This window comes from Musca autumnalis, unplaced genomic scaffold, assembly GCF_047663935.1.
Source record: "Musca autumnalis isolate F117 unplaced genomic scaffold, ASM4766393v1 scaffold_3, whole genome shotgun sequence".
Classification (NCBI taxonomy): domain Eukaryota; kingdom Metazoa; phylum Arthropoda; class Insecta; order Diptera; family Muscidae; genus Musca; species Musca autumnalis.
In genome coordinates this window covers 65,157,865-65,172,827 of record NW_027411866.1, presented here as the reverse complement: position 1 = coordinate 65,172,827, position 14,963 = coordinate 65,157,865, and the positions used below count along the sequence as shown (strand labels likewise).

The 14,963-nt window shown below is 36.8% G+C and overlaps 1 long non-coding RNA gene across 2 annotated transcripts; it reads right to left on the bottom strand.

Annotated features, from left to right (window-relative positions):
• Positions 1-7,110: 7,110 nt before the first annotated feature.
• Positions 7,111-8,299, bottom strand: LOC141398512 (uncharacterized). 2 transcript variants are annotated; one of them, XR_012411641.1, is made up of 4 exons: positions 8,043-8,299; positions 7,721-7,871; positions 7,457-7,662; positions 7,111-7,391 (listed from the first exon to the last, which is right to left on the bottom strand). It is a non-coding gene; the product is annotated as an uncharacterized lncRNA (long non-coding RNA). The 2 variants fall into 2 exon arrangements; XR_012411640.1 differs by having other exon boundaries at positions 7,457-7,871.
• Between the last annotated feature and the right edge of the window lie 6,664 nt (positions 8,300-14,963).

Sequence of the window (14,963 nt, the reverse complement as noted above, 5' to 3'; positions counted from 1 at the left end):
GAGCTTTAATAAGGCTTATGAGCTTCGATGGGATACCTGTTGTTTGTAGTAGCTCCCATATTTTGGACCGGAATACGCTATCAAAAGCAGTTGTGTAGTCCACGAACGTCATATATATATTACTTTGCATTTCTATTGTTTGCTCAGCGATTATTCGGAGCGTATTTATATGGTCTACACATGACATATTTGCTCGGAACCCAGCTTGTTCTTTCCGAAGATTTGTTTCTACCGTGTAGTTGATTCTATTAAGAAGAATTCTTGTGAGTATTTTGGAAGGTATGGAAAGAAGAGAAATCCCTCTATAGTTTTTACATTGGGAAAGGTCTCCCTTTTTCGGCAGTTTTAGTAGAATGCCTTGTAACCAGTCGTTGGGTAGTTTTTCTTCTCTCCAAATATCTTGAAATAGTGGGTAAAAAAGTCGTGATATTTTTGTAGGACAGCATTTTATTATTTCTGGGGGAATACGGTCGTATCCTGAAGCTTTGTTGTTTTTGAGCCTTTTAATAGCATTCTCTATTTCAATGAGGGATGGTGGTTCGGTGCTGAGTTGATTAGACGTAGGTATGGGTACGTCGGACATGGTATTAAAGTTTGAAGGAGAGTTCGGAGTGTTATCTAATGTTTCCATAAAGTGCGTGCGCCAGCGAGATATTTGTTCATCAATGTTTGTTAGAACAGTCCCATCCTTTGATTTGATGGGGCGGTCATGTGGTTTATGTCTCCCTGCTAGCCGTTTTGTTATATCATAGACCGCTTTAGTGTCGTTCATATTTGCCGCTTCGTTTGCTTGCATCGCAAGTTCATCAGTGTATGCCCTTTTGTCTCTTCTACAAGCAGTTCTTACTTCCTTGTTTTTTGTTGTGTATAACTTTTCCAATTCAATTTTTTAATGCGACGATTTTTCATTGTTCTTTGATATTTTCAGATTTCTTCTTTCTTCTATTAAGCTCCAAGTTGATGGGCTCATCCATTCCTTTTTTCCGGGGGCATAGTGTACAAGTACATTTTCGCACGTTTGTAAAAGATTATTTTTAATGTGTTCCCAGTGTTCTTCTATGCCTTCGTTTGGGACATTCTCCTGTTCTAACATCATATTTAAATCGTTTTCTACGGCTTCCTGATAACGAGGGTATTTTAATTTTTCTACGTCAAACTTCGATGACGTAAATTTTTGATGTGTATTTTTGATGGCGCTTACTTTCATTTGCACTATCGCCAGAAGTAGGTGGTGGTCAGAGCCAATGTCAGCACTACGTTTTACCCGTACATCACAAATATTATTTTTCCATTTACGGCTAATGCAAAAGTGGTCAATCTGGTTTTCAGTTCTCCTATCTGGAGATATCCATGTCGTTTTGTGACTACGTTTGTGCTTGAAACAAGTACCACCTACTATGAGGCCATGTCTGCTACACGTTTCTAATAGAAGTTCTCCGTTCTCGTTTCGTACTCCTATTCCGTGCTTACCCATACAGTTTTTGTAGGTTGTATTGTCTTTTCCTACTTTAGAATTAAAGTCTCCCATACATATCAGTATATCTCCCTTAGGTGTTTTGGAGAGTACTTTATCTAATTCACTATAGAATTTCGTCTTAATGTCTGAGACTGAAGTCTCTGTCGGGGCATATACTTGGACAATGGTGATATTACGTATTCTGGAGTGGAATCTGGCTGTCAATATGCGTTCGTTTACTGGATTCCAGTTGATAAGGGATGTAAATGCGCTTCTGCTTAGGAGTAATGCAACACCGTCGCTATGTATATCCTTTTCATCCCGGCCAGAATAGATTAGAGTTTCACCTGATTGTAGTCGATGTAGTCCCGAGCCGTTCCATCTGCATTCACTTACACCCAAGATGTCAATACCCATTTTTTCACGTTCCTTTGCCAGTTGCGATAATTTTCCACATTCGTAGAGAGTTCTAACATTCCAGCTCGCAATTTTGGTGCGTCTTTTAAATGCGAATGTTGATGTTGATTTAGTCTTTGTAGAGGTTTCTTTTATACTGTCTAAACATGAATTGCTCCCTCCCAGACCTGTGGAGCTTGCCGTCGAAACGGGGGGATTTGACATTTGCCTGTGACCCCCTGGGAGATGTGTGATATTCCTTCGTGTTGTATTCATGTTACTTTGACATTTTGTCAGGGTTTCTCCAATGCTTGTAAGGACAAAGAAGAGCTTAGTAGAGCCCGACACTCTTGAACGACTAAGCACGGGTGTAGGCTTCCTGGAAGCTTGTGGGCGCTACCGTTGACAGTTATCTGTTCTTCCGCTACCATCCCTTTTACACAATCCGACCATAATTATGCAATTATCTGCCTGACCCTATTCCCAGACTATTTCGAGTTGGCTCATTGGCAGATGAGATATTGTTGTTTGGATGCTAATTTTAAGGACGGCATCTACTCGTCCTGACAATGAGGTGTTCGGGCTATGGAGCTTCCATACCCTATTCCTCATCCGCTGCTTGTTCGGGGTTGTTTATTCAATATATTCACAACTGGCCCCAACTAGGGGCTGTGCACTATCCACAACCTGTGACCCGTCCGGTAGCTTGCAGCTCAGCTCTCACGGGTATCTCACTCCCGCGAACCGGGATACATATTTTAAGAATTTTAAAATACACTATTTTGTCCTTAGAATATGATTGTTCCAACAATATTTTATCTCTGCGTGAATAAACCTATTGATTTTGGTAATGGTCGCTTTTCCATTTTTTTATTTGAGTTATTCTGACGGTGCACTTAAACGCGTTTCAATAAAATTGGCCTGTATCGTCTTAATGTCTGAGACTGAAGTCTCTGTCGGGGCATATACTTGGACAATGGTGATATTACGTATTCTGGAGTGGAATCTGGCTGTCAATATGCGTTCGTTTACTGGATTCCAGTTGATAAGGGATGTAAATGCGCTTCTGCTTAGGAGTAATGCAACACCGTCGCTATGTATATCCTTTTCATCCCGGCCAGAATAGATTAGAGTTTCACCTGATTGTAGTCGATGTAGTCCCGAGCCGTTCCATCTGCATTCACTTACACCCAAGATGTCAATACCCATTTTTTCACGTTCCTTTGCCAGTTGCGATAATTTTCCACATTCGTAGAGAGTTCTAACATTCCAGCTCGCAATTTTGGTGCGTCTTTTAAATGCGAATGTTGATGTTGATTTAGTCTTTGTAGAGATTTCTTTTATACTGTCTAAACATGAATTGCTCCCTCCCAGACCTGTGGAGCTTGCCGTCGAAACGGGGGGATTTGACATTTGCCTGTGACCCCCTGGGAGATGTGTGATATTCCTTCGTGTTGTATTCATGTTACTTTGACATTTTGTCAGGGTTTCTCCAATGCTTGTAAGGACAAAGAAGAGCTTAGTAGAGCCCGACACTCTTGAACGACTAAGCACGGGTGTAGGCTTCCTGGAAGCTTGTGGGCGCTACCGTTGACAGTTATCTGTTCTTCCGCTACCATCCCTTTTACACAATCCGACCATAATTATGCAATTATCTGCCTGACCCTATTCCCCGACTATTTCGAGTTGGCTCATTGGCAGATGAGATATTGTTGTTTGGATGCTAATTTTAAGGACGGCATCTACTCGTCCTGACAATGAGGTGTTCGGGCTATGGAGCTTCCATACCCTATTCCTCATCCGCTGCTTGTTCGGGGTTGTTTATTCAATATATTCACAACTGGCCCCAACTAGGGGCTGTGCACTATCCACAACCTGTGACCCGTCCGGTAGCTTGCAGCTCTGCTCTCACGGGTATCTCACTCCCGCGAACCGGGATACATATTTTAAGAATTTTAAAATACACTATTTTGTCCTTAGAATATGATTGTTCCAACAATATTTTATCTCTGCGTGAATAAACCTATTGATTTTGGCATGGTAGAACAAGAAAAGGTAGCAGCAATACCCAGCTGACTGAACTGGGTTGTAGTGTTAGTGTCAAATTTCATATGACATTTTATACATTTATTTCTATTTCGATGTACATTAGGGACATATATTTTTTGAAAAAAAAAATATATATCATTTGGAAAAAACCATTTCCCAGAAAGACTTCTTCATATCAATGACATGTAACCTCCTCCAAGTTCGAACGATGAGCTGTAAGCATAAATCCCCGCTTGTAGAGGCGATACAACGTTCGTTAATATGTGAGGTATTTTGTTAAAATTTAAAAAAATTAAAGCCCTAATAAACATGTGCTTCTTTGATTTCTAAAACAAAACATTGAAACAGCTTCTCCTTTTTCTATGAATTTCCAGCGACCCCAAACTTTTCTGCAAGAATTCTACTTTCTGCGAGAATTTATGCATTTAGTGGAATGATGTGGAACCATAAAAATTGAAAATGTAACGAATTTTCATTCATGTTTTCCAAAATATTCAACCAAATGTGAAAAATTATTAGTTTTTTAAATTCCAATAATTTATAGACATTTCCTTGTTTTGTTTACAAATACAACTGACAGTAACGTTACAAACAAAAACAAATTCCTTTGTGGTTGTTGTTCGAGTTGTATTTGTTGTAGTATTAACTTTACCTTGTATTTGTTCTACCATGTGATTTTGGTAATGGTCGGATATTATTCAGGGGTCGGAATGTGATGGTTGGCATACATCCCACTTTTCCATTTTTTTATTTGAGTTATTCTGACGGTGCACTTAAACGCGTTTCAATAAAATTGGCCTGTATTAGTGAAGACATTCAGAGCAAAGGCGCTAAGCTATCCCAATTTTAATATTTTGAATTTTACCAGTCAAAAGCTTATGCACAGGGGAAGTGGTGTAGGGTATCACATAGTCGGCCCCGACCCGACTATAGCCTTGGCTCACTTGTTTTTATTTATTTTGGTTAAAATTGAAGAACTTTTACATTGCTTTGGAGTTAGTTGTTCTTTCATGCATTGGCGGCAATGTTTTTGTTTAGGTTATCAACTGTTATCTTGCTAAAGTTTACTAAATGCTGTCTTTTTACTTTTTTCTCTATTTTTGTATTAAAGAGTAAAATCTCTCTTACTCTGAAAAGAAGTTACTGAATAATTATTACTGAAAAACTAAAAAGACACAACTATTATTATTATTATTATTATCGATTGTTTGAGTGGAGTATTCCCCCATTGGCTCAACTTCATTTATTACCCTCTATTACAGAAAGTAATGTTTTTCAAAACGAACTGACAGTGTTGCAAAATTTTACTGATCGCTACCAATATCATGATTGAGCCAATGGGGGAATACTCCACTCAAACAATCGAAAATGAGATTGAACTTCAACAAAAAACAAAACAAACAAAAAACAGCCGAGGCACGGGAGCTTTGTTAAAAACAAAAAAACAAAATTCCAATTAACAACCTCACAGGCAACTGTGTTGGTGTTCTTTTCAACTCACAGAATTCGAAGAATTCTTAGTTGATACGTGCCGACATTTTGCAAAATATTTTGATTTTGGTGTTTCTTTGGAAAAGCCGAAAAGTGAGTGTGATTCTCATTCATATGAGAATACTAGACACTTAAAGAGTTCGGTTTTTCGCTAAAAAGGCATCATTTCAAAAACTGAGAAGCCAATTGATAATTCCCTTCGCCGGGATGAAATCATGATATTGGTAGCGATCAGTAAAATTTTGCAACACTGTCAGTTCGTTTTGAAAAACATTACTCTCTGTAATAGAGGGTAATAAATGAAGTTGAGCCAATGGGGGAATACACCACTCAAACAATCGAAAATGAGATTGAACTTCAACAAAAAACAAAACAAAAAATTATTATTATTATTATTATTGTTATTATTATTATTATTATTATTATTATTATTATTATTATTATTATTATTATTATTATTATTATTATTATTATTATTATTATGAGGGTTGGCATTTTTTATTTGGGATGATGACTTCTATTTTGTTTTTCAAAATAGTCAGGCTCTATCCCATAGTCGTTGTTTTATTATTTTACTAAACAAATTTAATTTATTAGTGGGAAAAATTGGCGATGTTTGCCAAGGGGTAAGGCAGGAAAGACTACATCTTCAGATCTCGCCACAGATCTTCACCAGTTCCCTTGTTTTTCAACAAGAAACTTTTTATGCCCAAGTGTCAATTGCTCGCTCAAATAGATACGTATCCAAAGAAACACTCTGATCGAGAATTTCTTTGGCACGACCTAAACTCGAACAACTGCACTTGTAAACAAAACCAAATCTTTCCCACTTGTTGAAAAACAAGAAACAAGGGAACTGATGAAGACCTGTGGCGAGATCTGAAACTATAGTCTTCCCTGCCTTACCCCTTGGTAAACATCGCCAATTTTTCCCACTAATAAATTAAAGTTGTTTTAATAAAATATTAAAACAACGACTTTGGAATTAAGCCTGACTATTTTGAAAAACAAAATAGAAGTCTAATTAATTCTCTTTCGAGTTGAGCTGTAAGGCCTTTAGAGATACATTGATAAATTAGGAGTCTAGCGAAGTCCCACGCATCCAACCATTACACTACGTTTCACGAGTGGTAAAGCCGATCTTCAGGTGTATTAGGATGTTGTTGTTGTGGCAGACGAAGGCAAAGCTTGGAAACTAGTATATATATCGCACTTCATTAGATAAATGTATATGCGAAATTATGTCAGTTAATTGAAAGTCCAAACTTTTCCTATAGTCTTGCTTGGTAATCCCATTTTTCAATGTTCACAAATACTACGGTAAGTTTTATTCCTACATCATTAGTAATTGCTCTTCTATATCAGAAGATTTTATTTTTTGATTTGAACATCAATTATTGTCTACTAAAGTTTTGACAAGTTGATGGTGGCTTAGAACGCTAAAACGCCGGCAACCTTGACACTCAGTTGTCGGAGACCCAGGTTCGAATCCCAGCCTGACTCATGCTGAAATTATTTTTTATTTTTGCCTTATTAATGCGAAGGCCATTTATAGTGATATTTAATTCTGTTTCGAGTTGAGCTGTAAGGCCTTTAGAGATACATTGAAAAATTTGGAGTCTACCGAAGTCCCACGCATCCAACCATTACACTACGTTTCACGGGTGGTAGTTTCCAAGCTTTGCCTTCGTCTGCCACAACAACAACATCCTAATACACCTGAAGATCGGATTTACCACCCGTGAAACGTAGTGTAATGGTTGGATGCGTGGGACTTCGGTAGACTCCTAATTTTTCAATGTTTCTCTAAAGGCCTTGTTGGAGCATAATAAAGTTTTGTTTTCATTTTTAATTTTCCTTTTTTTTATTTTTATTTATTCTTTCTTTTTTTTTACATTTTTATTTGAATTTTTGCTTAATGTTAACGTAGCCTAATTTATTGAATTTCATAGTTGTAAATATTAGTATTAAAATAGTATGTAAGTAATAATGAAGTTAGCTGTAAAGAAAGAGGATAAGAAAATGAATTAGAAAATGAAATAAAATCAGTTGTTGTATACTTACCGCCGAAACCAACGCGTTTTTTCTTCAATTTTTTCTAACCGTCCAATCGAATCCCTAAAAATATTATTAAAAATTATAAATAAATTGATTTTATAATTATTTTATACTTCCCTTAAAATAAAGTGGAACATTTTGGTGCCGAAACCCGGGATTGTAAAGTGACGAAGTGTTTTGTTAAAATATTACAAAACAAATTTGCAAAGTTTCTGCAAATAAGAAGAAGAACAGTAAAAATTCTTTTAAAACATTTAAATTAAAAATTACCTGTGGTGATCCTTCAGTTGCTGCCATTATTCCATACATCCAGATGCCCCGTTTCTGTGACTGCCGTCTTTGTAGGAGCAAGCACAATAATCAGGAGAGTGATTCTGATTCCCATGTAACAGCGTTGACAATAATTTGTGTGAATCCTAACCTGTAAGACACTCAGCGTTAGAGAATTTATAATTTGTTCAAATTTGTTTGAGATTTATACACAATTCACACTAATTATTTTTCTACGCTTCATTATTTCAAATAAAATACATTTTGTGAATCGCTTTGGCAATAAATATTCGCGGCTAAATAACACAAATTTAATTATTACCTTCAAATTAAGTTTGTTGTTCTTTTCTCATTCCGCTTTGCATTTGCTTGTCAGCCATTCCAATTGTTTTTGTTGTTTTATTGCACCACACTAATCCGCGTTTAAATTCATATTACGCGAGTGAAGTTAAATTATCAAAATATATACATTTAATCATTTTCGTTTTTTTTTTTTGCCAAATTATTTAATTTACATTTTTAATTTGTTGAAATTTTCCACTAAATTCGTATTATTTCTTTGTTTTGATTTTAACTTCATTAGTGCCACATACTTTGTGAGTAATTGAGTACCCACATTCGGTTATTCAATTTGATCAATTGTGTCGACGGTGTTATCGACATACACAAATACTTAAGGGTGCTTTAGACTAAGCAATTTTACAAAATTTCTAATTTATTGAAATTTTTGTGTTTTCAATTACTTAACTAATATTAATTAATTGAGATAGTATTAATATACTATTTTAACAGCTGACAATTTATATTTTACTAACAAAGCGAGAGTTTATTGATAATAAACTTATCATATTACCTACCACTAATAAATATAATAGGTGTGTAGAGTTTTCCTGTTGCTTAAGCATTCTTTAAACTTATTGATATCTATCAAAATGGCTGGTGGTAAGAAACACCAAAGTAATCCTGACACGGAAATAGCCAATTTAAAGCAACAACAGGAAAAAATTATAAAAAATATTGAAAGAATAAAGACTTCTTTCCGAGAAAAGAAAATCTCCTTCAATTCAATTGAATTAGAATGTCGATTAGACATTCTAAACAAATATATTGATGAGGCAATGCATTTGCAAGTTACATATCCCAGATTGGGAAAATACAGCAGCAAACAGAGAGGATTGGAGATTTTTTCTTAGTTCGGCTTATGGAACAAATGTTCTGTAAAAGGCCAGCTAAGTAAGTAAGTAAGTAAGTAATGCATTTGCAATCCGAACTAGATATTCTAGATCCCGATAATGATGATCGTGGTGAACTTGAGGACTTATGTGTTACGGCAAAGTCCCTATTTTTAGGAATTTTATCTAAAAATAGGAGGAGTAGTATGCCTGAGACTTCTTTTTGTGCTCAATCGCATCAATCTAGGTTGCCAAACATGAAATTGCCAAAATTCAGCGGAAAATATTCCGAATATAAGAATTTCATAAGTCTTTTCGAAAACCTAGTTCATACTGATCCGACATTAACAGATATAGAGAAGTTTAACCATTTAATTTCATGCTTGTCCGATGAGGCACTTGGCACTGTCAAAGCTTTTCAGATTTCTGAAGAAAACTACCCCAAGGCATTAGCCAGTTTAAAGAAGGTTTATGATAATTGCTTGATATTTTTTGATAATATTGCTAAGCTTTTTGATCTTCCTGAGATCACTAAACCTTCGGCTTCTGCTTTGAGAAGCATGATTGACACTGTTTCTGCTATTTACGACTCATTGTTGTCAATTGGTGATGACAAAAAGATTACAAACGCAATTTTAATTCACTTAGTTATGTCAAAGGTCGATCCAATCACTAAGTCCAAATGGGAAGAACAGCTTGACTTCGAAAAGCTCCCATTATGGTCTGATTGCGAGGCTGCATTAAATAAAAGATACCAGCATATTTCTGCTGAGGAGTCTTCTGGTGCAAGACCAAAATTAAACAAACAAATTCGATAATCAGCCTAAAAGGAATTTCAAGACTTCACTTTCGGTTTCTAAACAGAAACAATCTCCCGAAAAGTGTATCTTCTGTAGATCTTTGCAACATAACGTAATAAATTGTACATCTTTCACTGCTGTACCAGTTCTCCAACGATTTGAATTTATTAAAGCCGTCCCTGCTTGCATTAATTGTTTGAAAAAAGGTCATACGGTGGCCAAATGCAATTCAGGAGTGAAGTGTAGAGTATGCGGTGGTGCACACCATTTCTTACTGCATCGATATGCTTCTGATAATCCAAATTCAAATCTATATCAAGAGCAGCCCTCTACTTCCAGTGCTTCCGTCAACCATTCGGCGTCGAGTGAAGGCGTAATTTTGGCCACAGCACTGGTTCAAGTGAGAAGTAGTTCTGGGAAATATATTTTGGCTAGAGCTCTTTTGGATTCCGGTTCTCAACCTAATTTGATTACTGAGGACCTGGTACAGAGGCTTAAAGTAAAACGAGAAGGTGGCAGATTAAATTTAACTGGCATTTCTGAAACTTCATCATTTTCAAAGAATAGTGTCCACCTGTCTGTAATGTCGAGAATCAATCAAACCCAATTTTCCTCCAAGTTCTGGGTATTGAGTTCCATAACAAATATTCAACCTGATAAGAAAATATCTATTTCTAAATGGAACATTCCCAAAAATATTGAACTGGCTGACCCTAATTTCAACGAACCTCGGAGAGTTGACTTATTAATTGGCGCTGAAGTTTTCTTCGAACTTCTTTGTGTTGGCCAAATCAAACCCAACCCGAGTCTTCCAGTTTTACAAAAAACTTCGCTTGGCTGGATCGTAGCTGGAAAATACGATGAGTCAAAGGGGTCCACGTCAAGTGTATGCCATTTAAATAGTACAATAGGGAATAGTGAAACGATTGATGCAATTGTTAGAAAATTCTGGGAGTTGGAAGAGATTCCAAACAATTCGTTAAAAATTTGGTCTGATGAGCAAACTAAGTGTGAGGAACATTTCCAAAAGAATGTTCGACGTTTACCGTCAGGACGCTTTCAAGTGTCTTTACCTTTCAAGGAAGATGTGAAACGTTTGGGTTCGTCATTCGAAACAGCAAAAAGGCGGTTTCGCTCTTTAGAAAGGAGACTTTCTCATGACGACACATCTAAAGAAATGTATAATTCCTTTATGAAAGAGTATCTTGACTTAGGTCATATGGAAATTACAAACAATGTTGTTCCCCTTAAACCACATTATTTCATTCCTCATCAATGTGTTTTCCGACCTCAAAGTACAACTACGAAACTTCGCGTCGTCTTTGATGCATCGAGCAAAACTTCTTCTCATGTTTCGCTCAACGATCTCTTGATGGTTGGTCCAACTATTCAGGAAGAGTTTTACTCTACTCTACTTCGTTTCCGTCTACATAAATATGTGATTACAGCAGACATTGAGAAAATGTACCGTCAAGTTTTGCTTGACGAGAAAGATAGAAATTTTCATTTAATCCTTTGGAGAGCAAACGAAAGTGATCCGTTACAAATTTTCAAGTTGAACACGGTCACTTATGGCACATATTCTGCGCCATTTTTAGCGATACGCTGTCTTAGCCATTTAAGTGATTCTTCCAAAGAGAAAGTTATACGCAACGACTTTTATGTGGATGATTTATTGACTGGTGCTGCTAATTTGGATAGTCTTCTCACAATTCGTGACCAAGTAACTACCATTCTTAGTTCAGCAGGATTCAAACTTACTAAATGGTTTTCCATCCAGATTTCAATGAAACAAGTTGCAGTGAAAAACTATTGCACTCAGATTCTGAAACTGAAAGAGCATTAGGAATTCATTGGGCTCCAAGAAATGACGTTTTCAAATTTTATATTGAGGGAGGCTTTCAAGATATGAAAGCTACCAAAATACACATTTTGTCCATTTCGTCAAGATTATTCGATCCCCTCGGTCTCTTGTGCCCTATAATAACCAAAGCTAAAATGCTCTTGCAAGAACTTTGGATAAATAAATTAGACTGGGATGAATCGATTCCTATGCGCTTGAATTCAGCATGGGAAGATTTCAAATTTAATCTTTCGAAGTTAGATACGATTCAAATCCCAAGATTCGTAAACACGATCACTTCTTCGAGGATCCAAATTCATGGATTATCAGATGCCTCGATGCGAGCATATGGTTGCTGCTTTCATGTTCGTGCTTTGGACTCCAGTGGAGTTTCTTGTCGCCTTTTAACAGCCAAGTCAAAGGTAGCACCGCTCAAAACAATGTCTCTTCCGAGATTGGAGCTATCTGCAGCACATTTAATGGCTAATATGTGGTTACGAATTAAACCAATGATGAACTTTGAAGTTGAAAATATATACTTTTGGTCCGATTCGGAAATTATACTGTATTGGTTAAGAACCCATCCTTCAACTCTGGCCACTTTCGTCTCGAATAGAGTCGCAGAAATCCAAGAATGGTCAGAAAGTGGTATTTGGCGTCATGTGCCCACCAAACAAAATCCAGCCGACATAGTGTCGAGAGGATGTAGTGTTGAAGAACTTAAATCTTCAATATGGTTCGAAGGACCCAAATTCCTGTTAGATCATATGTCTAAATGGCCTCTCAACAAACATTTTGAGTTGACAGAGGAAGAAAAATCATTGGAAGTAAGAAAATCCAAAGTTTTAGTGGCGTCAGATAGTAAGACAGATAAGGAATGTTCTCAGAGCATTCTTCTAAAATTAATAAATGATCACTCGTCTTACAAAAAGCTTCTTAGAGTGGTCTCATATGTCTTTCGATTCGTTGATCGAGTTAAGAGGCGAAAGGTTTCAAATTCTATCTGTCTTACAGCTCAAGAATTAAATTGGTCTTTCCTGAAATTGGTCGAAGTAGTTCAAAAGTCCAGTTTTTCAGAGGATATTTCTAAAATAAAGAAATCAATCTGCCTAAAATCAAATCTTCAAAAATTAACGCCTTTTATACACGATTTTTCTGGGTGTAAAAGAACATTTTCGCTTCTAAGAGTAGGCGGAAGATTGCTTAATGCAAAAATACCAAATAATACTAAGTTCCCCCTTTTACTCCCGAAAAAGCATCATTTCGTTTCTATTTATGTAAGGGATTTACATTTTAAAAATTGTCCTCATTTCGGGGGCCTGTGGGAAGCTGCCGTAAAACAGGCGAAGTTCCTGCTTCTGCGAGCTGTCGGCAAAGTGCTGCTGACACAAGAAGAGATGGTGACGATGCTCGCAGAAGTAGAGGCGGTGCTAAACAGTCGCCCCATAGCACCGCTGTCTCCAGACCCCAACGACGAGGAAGCTCTGACACCCGGGCATCTACGAATTCGTCGACGAAGACAGCGTCAACAGGCTGACGTTCTGCAAGCGTTGGCAGATGCTCTGCGCTCTCAAGCAGAGGTTCCGGCGGGCCTGGTCCAGGGATTATATCCTGGGTCTGCAGGACAAAGGCAAATGGAGGCAGCCTCAAGTCAACCTCGAGATCGGTCGTCTAGTGGTCATTCACGATGACAATCTACCGCCCCAAGAGTGGCTGACAGGTCGAGTCGTCAGCGTAGCCGAAGGCAGAGACGGAAAGGTCAGAGTGGCGGAGGTAAAGACGAAGAGAGGCATATGTAGGAGGCCAATTGCGAAGCTAGCTCCACTGCCGATTGGTTGAAGTCCTGCGGCTCTTCAATGGGGCCAGAATGTTGGAGCATAATAAAGTTTTGTTTTCATTTTTAATTTTCCTTTTTTTTATTTTTATTTATTCTTTCTTTTTTTTAAATTTTTATTTGAATTTTTGCTTAATGTTAACGTAGCCTAATTTATTGAATTTCATAGTTGTAAATATTAGTATTAAAATAGTATGTAAGTAATAATGAAGTTAGCTGTAAAGAAATAGGATAAGAAAATGAATTAGAAAATGAAATAAAATCAGTTGTTGTATACTTACCGCCGAAACCAAAGCGTTTTTTCTTCAATTTTTTCTAACCGTCCAATCGAATCCCTAAAAATAAATAAAAATATTATTAAAAATTATAAATAAATTGATTTTATAATTATTTTATACTTCCCTTAAAATAAAGTGGAACAGGCCTTACAGCTCAACTCGAAAGAGAATTAATTAAATATCACTATAAATGGCCTTCGCCTAAATAAGGCAAAAATAAAAAATAATTTCAGCATGAGTCAGGCTGGGATTCGAACCTGGGTCTCCGACAACTGAGTGTCAAGGTTGCCGGCGTCTTAGCGTTCTAAGCCACCATCAACTTGTCAAAACTTTAGTAAACAATAATTGATGTTCAAATCAAAAAATAAAATCTTCTGATATAGAAGAGCAATTACTAATGATGTAGGAATAAAACTTACCGTAGTATTTGTGAACATTGAAAAATGGGATTACCAAGCAAGACTATAGAAAAAGTTTGGACTTTCAATTAACTGACATAATTTCGCATATACATTTATCTAATGAAGTGCGATATATATACTAGTTTCCAAGCTTTGCCTTCGTCTGCCACAACAACAACATCCTAATACACCTGAAGATCGGCTTTACCACCCGTGAAACGTAGTGTAATGGTTGGATGCGTGGGACTTCTGTAGACTCCTAATTTTTCAATGTATCTCTAAAGGCCTTACAGCTCAACTCGAAAGAGAATTAATTAAATATCAATATAAATGGCCTTCGCCTTAATAAGGCAAAAATAAAAAATAATTTCAACATGAGCCAGGCTGGGATTCGAAGCTGGGTCTCCGACAACTGAGTGTCAAGGTTGCCGGCGTCTTAGCGTTCTAAGCCACCATCAACTTGTCAAAACTTTAGTAGACAATAATTGATGTTCAAATCAAAAAATAAAATCTTCTGATATAGAACAGCAATTACTAATGATGTAGGAATAAAACTTTCCGTAGTATTTGTGAACATTGAAAAATGGGATTACCAAGCAAGACTATAGGAAAAGTTTGGACTTTCAATTAACTGACATAATTTCGCATATACATTTATCTAATGAAGTGCGATATATATACTAGTTTCCAAGCTTTGCCTTCGTCTGCCACAACAACAACATCCTAATACACCTGAAGATCGGCTTTACCACCCGTGAAACGTAGTGTAATGGTTGGATGCGTGGGACTTCGGTAGACTCCTAATTTTTCAATGTATCTCTAAAGGCCTTACAGCTCAACTCGAAAGAGAATTAATTAAATACCACTAAAAATGGCCTTCGCCTTAATAAGGCAAAAATAAAAAAAGAAATAGAA